Here is a 15,978-nt window from a genome sequence, read left to right as displayed (position 1 = left end):
GTAAATTGGATTTTGATTCATTGAAAAATACCCAATCATATTCACATTTATTCAGCTGGATTACATAATTTGAGGCATTTTCTTTTTTTTTTTTTGGATAGGAAATCAACATTATGAGAGTGACGGCGATGCTTCATAGAACATTGGATATTACCTGCACAGAACTCAAAAAGACATATCTGAAAGGGTTAGCAGGTACTTGTTCGCTGGGTGTGTGTGTGTGTGTGTGTGTGTGTGTGTGTGTGTGTGTGTGTGTGTGTGTGTGTGTGTGTGTGTGTGTGTGTGTGCGTGTGTGTGTGTGTGTGTGTGTCCATGTTGGTGGATCAGGTGGACAGATGGCGTGTGTGTGTGTGTGTGTGTGTGTGTGTGTGTGTGTGTGTGTGTGTGTGTGTGTGTGTGTGTGTGTGTGTGTGTGTGTGTGTGTGTGTGTGTGTGTGTGTGTGTGTGTGTGTGTCTGTGTGTGTGCGCGCGTTCGCGTGCGTGTGCGTGCATACGCATGTGTGTGCGTGTGCGTGTTGAATATTCAAGGTGTGTGTGTGGTTGGAACACCTCCAGCTGCGATGAGTGTTCCATTACTTCTGGAGAGCGACGGCCTCGTTGACTCTTTCCACTCTTTTCGGGAGCAGGGGCGGCCCGGTTTACGATACCGCCAACATATGCCGCGGAAAGGATCGGCCCTTCCCATTGGTCCTCGGCGCTATAAGCCATACTGTTACTTATGTTACGTAAGCTAAGCTAATTCATATTTCTGCGTTACAGTAGCAACAATTGGTTTCCATCGCCAGACTAAGGCCCTGTCCACACCAACCAACCAACCAACCATGGTCTTGTGCAACTTGTGCAATAAACCTGATGTTACATTGTACATACTGTAATAAGATCAGCACATAGTAATAATTCATATTATAGTTTAACATTTTTAACCTATATACCTTAATAATAATTTATTCTGTGCGTAGTATCGCATTTGTATATTTGTGTCTAACTATTTAGGAAAGAATTTCTGTCCGTCCAATCTCTGTCTGTCTGTCTGTCTGTCTGTCTGTCTGTCTGTCTGTCTGTCTCTCCTTTGATTATCTCGACACCTGTCCATCCGATCTACTTCACACACAAACACAAACAAGCGAACAGCGAGCCGCTCAGCACTCGGGCCGGGGGGCTTCATGAACAGCGAGCCGCGTGCAGCAGCGGGGCGGGGCTTCAGGGCTCTGCGACTGAGTTAATTCCGTCCACAGTGCAGCCCGTTCCTAACATCAACGCAAGTTGGAACCAGCAACCAACAACTAGTTCGATACCAAAATATGATTATAATAACAATAGTTTAATGAAGGCGTCTGACAGCTGTTTTCTATGCAATGCCAAACAGTTCATTAATCGCCTTTATTTTTCTCCAGGCATGTCATCGTTAAAATACGGATGCACCGTTTACTAAGTGTCATCGCCGGGTGGCAGTGGTATCGCCTCCCCCCCAATAAGCACCGCCTTCTGACCTATACAGTACATCTGTCATTTGTGTGTAAAAACATTAAACAAAAATATTTTACAAGAGCTTACTGTACATACGTAGTAAGTATAATACTGAACATGCAATAGGATAATAAGGAATAAGGATAATAAGTCTCCTGTTAAGTCATGCATACTAGTGCTTTCCATTCATAGTAGTGTTTTCCCTTCATTGTAGTGTTTTGCATTTGTGCTAGTGTTTTGTATCCATAGTAGTGTTTTGCATTCATAGTAGTTGTAGTGTGGGGATGGTGTGGTTTGAGCAGCCACACCTGACCTGGATCTTGATAATTAATATTATTATTATTTTTTTGGGGGGGGGAGTGATTTTTTGCTTTATATACCTTTTTTTGTCCCACAACGGGGAAATTTGCAATTTCTCTACATTTACCCGTCCTGGTAACTGACGCATCCAGAAGCAGTGGGCTGCTATATAGAGGCGCCCGGGCCGCAGCTAGGGGGTTAAGCGTCTTGCTACAGGACACATCAGCACGCTACCTACTAGACGAGCCACTCTACCCCCTGAGCTACTGCCCCTACGCTACTGACCCAGGATCAGAGTGGCTGCTTAAAACCCCCCATCCCCACGGGGGATAGGAGAGGAGCCCCTGCCATGACACATCTCTATCTGCTCCTGGGCTAATTCCACCTAGCCCCCACTCTGCAATAAACTGGTGTCTACAACCCCGTCTTCTGTGTCTCTGTGCCGGAGGTCCCTGAACACGTCACTTGGGTGGCGCATGGTAGGCGAAACTGCCACAGTAGTGTTTTCCATTAATTGTAGTGTTTTCCATTCATAGCAGTGTTTCCCATTCATAGTGTTTTCCATTCATAGTGTTTTCCTTTCATAGTAGTGTATTCCATTAAAAGTTCAAGTTCAAGAGATTATTTGTCACATACATATATATACGGTCATACATATACTGTATAATAGTAGTGTTTTACATTCATTGAAGTGTTTTTGAGCGAGCACATCAGTGTTCAATTGGTTTTTATAAATGTCTATGGCGTGATGTGTCATTTCAACACAAAATACCATTTTGAGAAGACATAACTGTGGCAGATTCATGGCCCATTGGCACAGAGACACAGACGACGGGGTTGAGAAAACACAGTTTATTGTCGAGAGTGGGCTAGCTGGAACAAGCCCAGAGCAGATGGACACGTGTCATGACAGGGGCTCCTCTCCTGTGTGTGGGGATCAGACCAACAAAGAGCAACAGGCGTACAGCCACACTGACCCTGGGCCCCAATTACCCAGAGCCAAGACAGGTGTGGCTGCTCAAACCTCACCATCCCCACACCACAATAATAATGTTTTGAATGCAGAGTTTCATTTTGCATGAGATTTTTGGACTGTTTTCAGAAAACATGTGTAAACAATCGAGAAAAACTGTAATAAACATTACAGAAAATATATACCTTATTATGTATTTAATAGCAGTTAACTATGCTTCTTGTCAATATAATACTCTTTTTGGGGAGTCCATATGTTAATGTGCCAGGAGAAAATAAAATTGTGATTCGATTCTGATGTAACCGTTTCAATGTAGAAAACACCGGAGATGCAAAGTGCTCCTTCCCTTTCTCCCTTCTGAGGACAAGGGTTGATCTCGATAACCCTCGCGTCCGTGCTAACGTAAATATGTTTTTGCTCGGCGTTGTTTTGTCATGTACGGCTGTAGACGGTGAATCTGCAGAGCCACGCCACTTGTATTGGAAAGCGTCTGGACATGGGCGGCCTTCGGAGTGCAGGTGCACACCTAGCGTCTTCTCACTCACTGTCACCCTGGAAACCAACAATGTCCGGGAACTGTCCCTCCATACTTTTGGCAAGGACCTGGAACAGTGGACAGGCAGAACCCAAGGAGACCCGAGAGCTTTTTCTTTCTTTTACTTTGTGCTTCGCAGTACACTTTGTACTTTCCCTTCACTTAACTCAACCACTGACATCCACGAAGGTCACCCCCGGAAATCTCGTGTGTCGCTCTCATAATACAGACCACCCACTGTCTGAGTCAGACACCATGATTACAAGCGTGACCGAGACCGTTGATCAGCTGCTGCTTTGTGTCATAGCATCATGTCGATTTGTCTCGGTGACCTTAGAGCTGCTCCGACCTCAATGGTCATCTTTGGTCTAATTATTTTACAGAAAATAATACATACATAATGTGATGTGTTTGCTGGCCTTTTATGGTATAAGCTATAATTATAGTATCAACCAACAGAGCGGACAAATGCAAGGGGGTGAACCATGTTAGGGTGTAGTTATAGTTTCGTATTTATTGGGCCAATGTGTAATAATTGATTACAAGAGCTTTTCATTAGCTGACAAGTTGTATGTTTTGATGCAGGTACAGTAGTTGATTTTGTGTCATGTATTTAATGTTTTAAGAGTTTTGGTGCATTTTGCAAAAATAAATTGTCATTTTGGCCTGTTGTGTAAATTATTTGGAAAAAGTGAATTCTGCTGGGACAAAATGCTCAAGCAACAAGAAGAACTGTAACGCCAGCAATTCTACCGTTTGACTTTCTTTTTCTCTTAAAAAATATGGACAGATTTTTGTCCTCAAGATTTTTTCAATCACAAGATCATTTGCATTGTGTGTAAAAGCAATGAGAAATGACAAACGGTTTGGTGGAATACTGTTGTACTCATTCGGTTACGATGGAGATCAAGTGGACCCCAGTTTCATCTCACAAGTGTCTTAGCGATCGAGAAAAACTGTGTTATTATTGTTATTATTACTGTAATAGTCAGCATACTTGTATGAATGTAAACATGCAAATACACACAAACAATGTCAAACCTGCTCACTCGATGGAAACCGAAACTTGAAACCGTTGTCACTCCATCCATCCCTCCACCTCCTGCCTGCATGTTGTATTCACCTCATTATTCCATGTATGTTCTTTTATGTTGGCACACGCTGTACCCAAACAATTAAAAAGACAGATTGCAGGATGAGCCATCAGCCTAAATACAAAAATAGGACCTATAATAAGATTATGTTTCTAATCATACTAATAACATGCATGAGTGCGAACAGCATTGGAACATCTGGGGATCATGTGAGCGGTGAGAAACAAAACATCAGGGGCTTTATTGAAGTGTAACAGAGCACATGTGTTTAACCCCACAGGCACATGTATCCACTGAATAAATGTTGAGAAAACAGTAAAACACAGCGGTGTCATTTCCTGTCATATAACGTGTATTTGGTTTGATATTTGTGCGTCTAAATGGCTTACGGGTAAAGAGTATGTCAGTATGTTTAATTGAACAAAATGAAACTCAACTCCCTGGTTACTGAGATTTAGTTTGATATTGATGATGAAATATTAAAAACATATAAAGCAAAAATAGCTATAAGGAAATGTATATGGAAGGAAACAACACAGCCTGATGGTTTGGTGTAACCAGGACACACAAAAAAATGAGGACAATACTTCTGTTAATAATAATAATAATAATAATAATAATAATAATAATAATAATAATATTATTATTATTATTATTATTATTATGATAATAATAGCTTTATTTATATTGCACATTTAAAAACACAGTTTACAAAGTGCTTTGACAGATGAAATTAAAACAGAGTGTTCAGATCACCGCAACCCGGCCCTGGATAAGCGGAGGAAAATGGATGGATGGATGGATGTTCAGATCATGAATCTAAGAGGCAAAGGAACATTCATAAACAGAAATTAAATTCATTTATTAAATTGCGAAAGCAGATAAAGAGACAATAAAAAGTAATAAATAGATACATTATGATAATAAGAAATGAAAACAAAACAAATAAAAATGAATTAATACGTTAATAAAAAATAAAATAGATTAAGAAAGCGGGCGACATCACATAAAAGCAGTTCTACAAAAATGGGTTTTGAGAAGTGATTTAAAAGAAGTCACTGACTCTGCTAGCCGAATCTCCTGAGGCAGGTCGTTCCAAAGTTGAGGCCCCTGGCAGAAAAGGCACAGTCACCTTTAGTTTCAAGTCTAGACTTTGGAACAACCTGAGGATCTGAGGCTGTGCACTGGCTCATCTGGGGTGAACATATCAGTTATGCAGCTTGGAGTCCGACCCAGACGTGCTTTAAAAGTGATCGGTGAAATCTTTAAATCGATTCTGAACCAGACAGGGAACCAATGGAGAGAAGCCAGGATTGGACTGCGTTCTGAACTAGTTGGAGGCGAGAGAGTGACTTTTGGCTGAAGCCAGAAAGAAAGGAAGTTACAGTCGTCTAGTCATGAGAAGATTAGGGCGTGGATTACTTTTTCCGGGTCGCTGTGTGGTTTGATTCTTGAAATGGTTCTCAGTTGAAGGAAGAAGGACTGGACAATTGTTTTGAATTTGTTGTTCAAAGTTTAGGTCAGAGTCAAATAGTACTCCCGAGTTTCTGGCAACAGACTTCAGATCTGCAGACAGAGGACCAAGGCCACTCTCAATTTGGCTGGTAGAATTTGGGGGAGTGAACAAATATGATTTCTGATTTTGAATTACTGAGCTGAATTATTGAGCAACAGCTGATATCCTTGAGACAATCCACAACAGCAGCTAGGCTGTTTGTGTCACAAGATCTCAGAGGAAGGTATTTCTGTGTCGTCTGCAAAGCAATGAAAAGAGACATTGTGTCTTTGGATAATTTGGCCAAGAGGCAGAACATAGATTGAATGAAAATAAAATTGGACCTAAAAAAGAACCTTGTGGCGCACCACAGGTAATGTGAGGCGTAGAGGATGAGTCGTTGCCTATGTGGACCGTGGAGGTTCTTTCTAGAAGGTAGGAATAAAACCAGCCAAGTGCTGTGTCCTTGATGCCAACCCAGGTGTTAAGACGGTCAATTAAAATGGTGTGATCTACAGTGTCAAAGTCTGCACTTAGATCAAGAAGAATTAAGATTGCACTTTCTCCCCTGTCAGCTGCTAAAAGGAGATAATCGGTTACCTTAAGGAGGGCAGCTTCTGCACTATGTAAAGATCTAAAACCAGACAAATTTGTGACTATGACACATTAATGCTAAAAGCTGGGTTGACACCACCTTCTCTAAAAACTTTGATAGAAATGGGAGTTTCGAAATGGGCCTAAAATCTAAGGGCAGAGGGATCAAGATTTGGTTTCTTTAAAAGAGGACGGACCACAGCATGTTTGAAAGCAGAAGGAACAATTCCTTTCTCCAGCAAGCTATTTATAATAGATAATAAACTGGGTCCAATTGTGTCAATCACCTCTTCAAGAAATGTGGTGGGGATGATATCAAGGCTGCACGTCGTTGATTTAAAGTGGGATAGAGTTTCAAGTAAAAATGATAGTGACACAGTTTCAAAATTGCTAAAATTACTGTCAATGTCCACACTGATGTGTATAACTAGGTCAGGGGGCATCATTATCTGTCTTATATTTTTAGGTTTATTGGCAAAAAAGTTGAAAAACTCCTCACACATCTCTGGTGAGGCCTGAGCAAGACGGCAGGGGAGGGGGTGATGACAGAGTCTATTACCTTCAATACAATTCTGGGGTTCGAATGTTTTGCAACAATCAGGTTGGAGAAGAAAGACTGCCCTTTGATAATTGTGCATAGCGTCTTTCCAGATCTCATAAAATACGTTCAAACCGCTATCTCCTCCAGTCTCTATTTAGGTCCCGAGTGGATTAATTTCGCCGGGGCCACAATGTTTTATTTGACTTTTTGTCTCTGTATGGGGCGACAGAGTCCAGGGCAGTCATACACGTGTAATTAAAATGGGAGACAAGGTCCTCTGTGTTCAAATCTGGATGAAAGGCAGTTCAAGGCAAAGCAGCAGCATTGAAAAGCTCAGAAAACGTACCCTGACATAGAGTTAAAAACATGGTGGCGGACAGGATTGTTGTGATTAATAGTAAATTGGGATAAGACCACACTGAATAAAACCGCTTTGTGATCGGCACAGAGATATCCTTTGTCTCAATGGGTTCAGGACTGAGACCACTACACAGTACTAAGTCAAGGGTGTGGCCCTAAGAATGTGTAGGTTCTCGTGCTGCTTGAGTGAGGTTAAAAGAGTCAAAGAGAGAAAATCAGCAACAAATGTATGGCTGCGGCAACAGACATTTAGGTTAAAATCACCTGAAATAGGAGTTTTGTCATATTTAGACATAAAATGAAATAACAACTCAGCAAACTTTGGGGTAAATGCTTTATTTGGTCTAGGCGGTCTGTAAATTATTACAATTCTCAGTAATGCAGTGACATATACTGAACTTATAAACGTGATGTAGTTATGTCCATGGAATTTCATAAATCCAACTTTCATGTCATTACGTAAGAAGCATTTCCATTTCAACCAGACGTCGACCATTGACAATAATGGAAAAACAATAATGGAAAAACATTAATGGAAAAACTCACGTTGAAAGTTTTTCCACAAGTTTTTTTTCACAGTAATTTTCTTCAGTGATTTTTATTTTAATAATGTGACTTACCTTGAGGACTCGATTTTTGGAAAATGGCTTCTTTATTGTCTTTGTCTGGCTATTTTTCGGAATCTGCAACAATAACAAAAACAACTTTTCTAATTTGTTTTCATAACAATAACATAAATACTATACTAAATAAACAATAAATACATTGAATTCTAGAAATACATAAATACATGTTAGTTGCTATTATTTCTTTATTGTATTTTTTTCTGTTAATAATGTACATTTGGAAAATTCAGTTTAATAGATTACTTGTCTATATTGTAATGCGGACAACATTTATGGAACATTAACATTAGTTTGGAATTTGACCTATTATGGAAGAATTTGTCACCACTTAACACCTTGTCCTTTTTCATTTAAGTGTGCTTTGTTTAGCTGTAGGAAACTGCATGTACATGAGGTTTATTTAAAACAACCATGTCATTGTTGTAACTCACCGTCTTGTGTGTGGAAGTAGATGTGGAGTCTCAGTGATGGAAGTTTGGTCTCGTGGGAGTCAATAATGACATATTTATGGAGGTTTACGGAGGTAATCAAACTTACGTAATTTTAGTGGGGACTTCTTTCGTTGGAAAACATTTTTGATGGGTTACTTTCCCATGAAATACGAAACACGTTGTTGTATTTCTGTGAGTAATCACAATAACCACGGGATTTGATTTCACAAAATGTCTGAACTGCCTTGAATCCAACCACATTTCATGCATGTCTGTGGGTTTGGCGGTTGCTGTGCGCCACTGACATGCCCAGGAGAAAAACAATTAAAAAAAAATCCGAACAAGGGCTTGACCCCAAATAATAATAATGATAATAATAAGAGGAAGAAGAAGAAGAAGAAGAAGAAGAAGAAGAAGAAGAAGGAGGAAAAGAGAAGACAAAAAAATAACAAATTAATGATTTAGAGACATTAGCCAGTCTGTTGTCATCATTGTTTGCCAATAAATACCCAGACAGACGGACGGACGGATGGACGGACGGACAGATAGATAGATAGATAGACATTTTATTCTCCCCCGAGGATAACATTCAGGTTTTGATGAAGAATGGCGGTTCCCACAATAACCTCACCCACTCCTCCACAGAAAGGAGTGGAGTCATTTTTATGGCGTCGTAACTCCTACACACAGTTATATTCAGACCAATCTGCAATCAAAATAGGATCAGAAACGTTGAATGTTCGCTAAAGCCTCTCCTTGGAAACAAGCAGCTTGCATACTGTGATTGTTACACTTTTTGTCACATTTGAAGAACAACATTCATACACAAGAAATGTCACCGCACAGTTAATGTAAAACAGTGAAAATCCCATTCCCTCATTTTCATTTTCAATTCATTCACTTTGACATTTTTTCCCCACGTCGATTTCATTCTCGGTGATGATTTTCGGCTCGAAAGACTGAATCACCGAATGGGAACTTTCGCGGCTCTCTGGGGCCATAGCTGGGGCAGCCTGGGGAGCAGACATGACTTGGAGCGGGCTTTTTTCGTTCACAAATCCAGATTTAGACTGAGTCTCGAAATGACAAAATGAAGGAGTTTGCTGGAGTGACTCCAGACTCCCGACTCATTTCAAAGATCAGTTCACTACGGACGGATTGCTCACATGTCTCGCATCACCACTATCACCCATATACGTTTTCCTAATTTTCTTCAACTGACTGACCTGGAACAGGACTTGCTGGTTGTACAACCTTAAATCCATAGCACAGCAGTCACCATTTTGTTCTGTTTTGAATTCTCCTATCGATTGGAAACTGCTATTATGTATTTCATCAGTAATTTGCGACAGGGGTTTAAAGATACAAGCGGGGACGGGAAAGTAAAAGCGACAAGGTGAGACCGACTGCATGGAATAAATATCTGCAATATCTGCAAAATATCTGACCAGTCGCAGCATAACTCTATTTATCACCTGCTCTCTAGGCTACCTTTGCAGGACGACAGTATATTGGCAAGAGATGCAAGACTCGCAAATTATTTGTTCGCAGTGAGTGATTCATTCATAGCGAATGATCCGTTCGTAGTGAGCAAATCTTTTGGGATGAGCACATTTTTTTTCATAAAATTTAATGAAATAATTGTGACAGAATTAAAATGATTCCTGTGAGAGTTCCATTCACAACTTTCTTCTGCCTCTGGTAGCCTTCCCTCTCTCACCCTACACCAACCAAAACGAACGAAGAGTTGAGAAATTGACGAAGCTTTTTACCGAGTCACTGTCTCATAAAAAAAAAAAAAAATTGAATGACTAATTGTTTTTTGACAGATTGTTTTTTCCTCACACACCTAAATAAAACATCGACCAGTAGTACATCTTCACTTATAATATTTAGAAAAATAAACACTTGCAAATGCACAATGCAAAAGCCTATATTAAAGATTTTGTTTTCTTTCCTTTGGCTCTTATCATGTTTTTCGATCATTTCATGTACTGTAATCGCTCTCAGCGTTCCCGCGGTTGATATGGGAACAGGAGATTTCAGTGGTGTTGTGAAAAAAACCTCTCTGTGGGACATTTTAACATCTGGAACACTGGGAGGAGGAGGAGGAGGAGGAGGAGGAGGAGGAGGAGGAGGAGGAGGAGGTGTGGAGTTCACATGGATGCCTGTTATCCAAAACGTACACTCCCCTCAGGAACACACCTGCCCTCACACTTCACTACCTCTAGGTACATCGCATAAATATTCCTCAGATAAGACAGTTGAATGTGACACAGGAGGAAATAGACAAAAAGTGAATAAAAATGCTCAAGTCTACACCAGTGGTTCTCAACATGTGGTCTGGGGACCCCAGGGTCTCAGGTGGTCCCGAGCAAGAATGATTACTCACTTCACCCTCAGAGAATGTACAGTAACAACTGTTTTGATCCCAGTTCCACTCTAACTATAGTATAGACAGGTATGGAAGTTAGGAATCAATCATATCTAATAATACAAATCTTCTCAGATTGGGGTCCCTTATCAAATATGATCCTAAAACATAAGGTTCCTTGATGTTAAAAAAAAAATAAAAATAGGTTAGGAATTTCTGATGTAGCACATGCAGTATCTGGTATGTCGTTGAATAAAGTGACTCAAGGCGTCCGTAGCGAACAAATCTCTTAAATGACTCGGGAGTCTGGGAAAAGCATAAAATGAGTCTCCAATCTCAATATAAGTCAAGAATCTTCGGTCAAATTGAGGGTCCTTCACTGTTGCTCTAAATAAATAAAACTGTTGCTCTAAACCATAACAATCCGCATATTTATTTCAAGCTGTAGCCATCAGAAATTATGCAACCAACGGGAAGACATGGCAAATAAAATAATAATAATAATAAAAGATTGACCTCTTATATCACAATGCCACAGGGACGAAAAGGACGTAATTTGCTGATGCCTGGAAATTATATCAATCAAATTATTGGAACAAAATAAAACCCAAACACACTGTTACCATTTAAACAGAGTGGAACAAGTTGTTCTTTAAAAAAAAATTAGATTTTGCAGAACAACACAAGGAAATCATCTCATCTGATAAAGGGCCGACATTAAAAAACCCACAGAATCACGTTGTGTTCCTCCAAGGGATGAGCATGCAGGGGAAAGATTAAGACAGACCGGGGACGCAGAGACCCTGGAAACGTTCTGGATTCTTACATCATACAGTGAGACCTTCATGTTGCTACTGTCGCATACACGCACACACACACACACACACACAAACACACACACACACACACACACACACACACCAACAGTGGACGTGCTGTTCTCACTGTCCCGACTCTGACACCGACCTATGTCCGACCTGTGTGTGTGTGTGTGCGTGTGTGTGTGTGTGTGTGTGTGTGTGCGTGTGTGTGTGCGTGTGTGTGTGTGTGTGTGAGTGTATATGTGTGTGTGTGTGAAAATACATTTAAGGGCTGTTCTGTCTGCAAAATAGAGGATCAAATATGGGATTTTCTTACAGATTACTACTTTAAATTTGGCTAATCACATTTTTTCTTCTGTCTTGCTGGAGAAAAGCCGATCTGATCACCTGTACATACTATTCCTGCTTGGAGTTAAGACTTACCTGTATCCACCTCAGGTTCAAAAGAAAATATTTAAAAGAGTCCTTTTTAAGTCCGAGCGACGGGGGATGAACACCTTGCACAAAATTGAATCTGTGGTTCTTTTTTACTTTATTTTATATTTCTGAATCTGATGTCTGATCTGATGTAATCTATGCGATTATAAAACCTCATCATATCCAGCCATGACAACATGCGCATTCACTGCTCTCCTTTTTTTAGAAACGTTAGATAATCCCATTGAAGTGCAGATGGGTTTGGTGACGGGTGGCGGGCGGCTGAAGAAAAATGTTTTCTTCATTTCAGAAGATCCGTGGGCGCTGCATCCCGCTCAGTTGGACACCGGGGCTCGGCTGGCATATCAATTTATATATTTTTTGTCATATTATGATGTATTACGGTGGGTGGACAAGCAGCTCTTCCGAGGTATTCGACTTTAAGTCTTCGGTCATGGAGTGCAGCGGACGAGAGGGGAATGGCACGTTCGATTTTGTCAGTGACAGCGTAGATCCCATCCGTACATATATAGACTGACCATCAAAAAGCTTCGCTCTGAGTTTTGCTCTATATAAAGATCACATATTTATCCGTGGCATTACGTTTTCAGATGGGAATGACGTCGCACTCGAGAGACTTTTCGTTAGTTCGAAATGTTCGACTCGTTTTTTGAGGCTCGGTTCTGTGGCTCGGTGAAAAAGATTTGTTTGATTTTTCAGACCATTCAGTTATTGTAATGCGCGAAATAAACAAACCAAAGAACAAACGAATGAACGAAACAAGCAAATCTCTACTCTTTTGCGTGACTCCCAACAAATCGTTCACTAGTCGCGCATCACTGCTTTCCATAAGGCGGAAAGAATATTCCTGATTTGTCCCTTTTCTCTCTACCCCAATATTTCGTATCCCTCCTCACTGCTTGTGTTTTGAAGTATGGTGGCTCCATTCCCAAGATGAGTGAAGACAAACATGTACAACAACAATGACAACCACTGAGATGCATTTTCTCACAATCCACCAAGATTTTCATTGTAACCTCTATGATAAGTGTTCCTATGGATCGAAAGTAATTGGGATCTCAGTCTGTGCTCAGCTTTTCTGGTCCAATTTGTTGGTGATTCCCTTTATCAGAGGGTGAAATGTCCCAGACACTGAGGTCAAACCAAGTGATCCATGTGGCAGTATGACCACGACAAACCAACTGAAGACGAGAACAAACGATGAGTGATTTTCTAGCAAATGCACAATGAGCAGATTTGTGTAAGTTCATATGGTGTGATCGAGACTCATGGTTGAAGTAATCTATGTTTAAAACACAAAGGCCATCATCATCATCATCATCATCATCATCATCATCATCATCATGGGGAGTAAAGTCTAGTCTGTCTGGTCTGATTCCACAGAAGAGCTGCTGTAGCACAATTTGCTGAAAAAGTGAATGCTGCTATGATAGAAAGGTGTCAGAACACACAGTGCATCACAGCTTGTTGCTTACGGGGCTGCGTAGCCACAGACCGAGTGTCCATGTTGACCCCTGTCCACCACTGAAAGCACTTACAATGGGCATGTGAGTGTCAGAACTGGACCATGGAGCAATGAATAAAGGTGGCCTGGTAACCTTTTCTTCTACATCATGTGGATGGTCGGAGTTAGGGTCCGATCTGATGGAGCATCTGGGGGATGTGCTGCAACAACAAGCCCGATCCATGGGGGCCCCACCTCGCAATTTCCAGGACTTAAAGGATCTGCTGCTAACGTCTTGGTGCCAGATACCACAGGACACCTTCAGAGGTCTTGTGGAGTCCGTGCCTCCACGGGTCAGAGTTGTTTTGGCGGCACAAGGGGGAGGTGCACAATATTAGTGGCGGTTTAATGATTGTTGTACATGCTACAGAACATGTGATCCTGATAGTAGTTTCTGGGAAAGCTGGGCTACACTTCAATAAAAATTTAAAAATGTAATAAACTCATAAAATTTGTATTTAGACAAGATTACATAAGTGCCAGACCATTTAAGACATGAAACAAAAGTTTTTAAGTTTGTTCACTCTTACAAACATGTTGTAACATAAACAATTGTAATTTATTATTATTCATATTTTTATTTTATTATTATTATATGATTAAAAATGAAATTCAATTAAATTGATTAATTATAAAATTATAATAAGTAATAATTAAATACTATTTTACTTTAATAAAGTAAAATAAAGTAAAGTATATATAGTTGAATACATTTTCAATTTCAATTTTATATTTATGCCAAATATAGTGTCAATTTATTCACTAAATTAATAAATACAAATCTACACATCTTTGTATTTTCAGTGTGTGGATTGGATCTCAGGAATTTGGCGGCAGCTACTGTAAATTAAATCATCATATTCAAAGTCACAGTTTTTCGCAAAAGTCTTGAATGTGCACAGACATTCTTGTTGCTGCTTGTCATGTGTAAATGTGTATTTTTAATACTATAGTCTGCATTTTAAATTGCTCTTTGTATTTCTGGAATTGAGTAGCACTACCACTGAAGGGGACCATTTTTCCTGGTAAACCTCAGCATCACAGGACAATCTCAAATGCCAACTCTTGATTTATTCCCAATGAAAAGTGCTTATTTACACCATGTGATAGAAATATCATGCGGTGACAATAAAGATTTATGGGTCAACAATTTAAAATTGCAAGGCAACAGCTGAAACCACGTCACTACTCACATTGGAAAGCTCTTGCTCTAGTCAATTTTATTGTCACAAGAACGGAAATTGTCAGGGCAGCATCTTACGTAAGTATACAAGAAACTAAAGCATAACACATGAATACAATGGGACATAACCAATTAAAGCAGAATAAAAACAGACAGCAAATACAATACAAAGTTCTTGAGGTTGAAAAACACAAGAGAAAAAAAAAAAAACCCACTTAGCACTTAAAAACCAGGCAGAGAGACTTTAAGTGACTGATCACTAAAACAGCTGATTACTGAAAGTGTGCTAATTCCGCGTTCCATTGAAGTCGATTCAGAATAACCAATTCAGAATTACCGACTCGGAATTACCCACTCTGAATTACTGAATCTGAATTACCGGCTGTGAAACACAGATTTCCTTCGTCCTTGGAATGCAGCATACTCCTGGAAATAATGATTGGAGTGTATTGAGTGAAATCTCGCCTCTACACTGAACTCTCCATGAAATGTGTGTTATTTCCGCTAACATTACGCACTACAAAGAAAAAAATGAAATGAATGCATCTTGGGTCCTCTGGTGTGCACACATGCTCTTTTATATGCGATGCCACAACCTGTAATCAAAGGAAGGATCACAGTTTGAGAACCCCAAGTTAAGCTGAAAAGCATTTACACAGTTCTTCTCACACTGAATTTTTTACACCATCAAATACTGGGAAACTCTGACTCCAATAATTTTGGTAAGTAATTGGGGATTGTTTAATTTCGTAAAAATAATTCATTTTAAACTTTGAGCCAAATTCTGTTCTGTACACGTGTCTCTTATAGTTATTGAACAAAGTGGAGACAATAACAAGACAGGAAAATGACTAATACTTAATTTGAAGGCCGACGTTTCTGTGGGACAGTTATAACATATAACTGTTATTATTATAATTGCTTTTTATCTCAACTAAAAAATACACTGAAAACAGATTCAGTTTACAAAACAACCTGTTTACCGTGACGTCGACAATAGGGCATGGTCAAATTGCCTCCTTCTGTTTTCAGTGATTTCAAATAGGCTTCACCCACTCATTACATGATTCAAATGTAGTACAACAAAAAAAACTCATTAATTCCAGACACGTGAGTGAAGACCATAAATAAATCAAATGTATCCAAGCGAGAGCTGATTAGACCAGTGACCTCCACATACACGCATTGCAAAGAGTCGTCAGGATTCCGAGCCATTTGTGTTCAGTACAGTACATATGATTT

The sequence above is a fragment of the Zeus faber genome (genome assembly GCF_960531495.2).
Source record: "Zeus faber genome assembly, chromosome: 11".
Classification (NCBI taxonomy): Eukaryota; Metazoa; Chordata; class Actinopteri; order Zeiformes; family Zeidae; genus Zeus; species Zeus faber.
The sequence above is the reverse complement of the archived record's forward strand: the minus strand, read 5'-3'. Positions refer to the sequence as shown.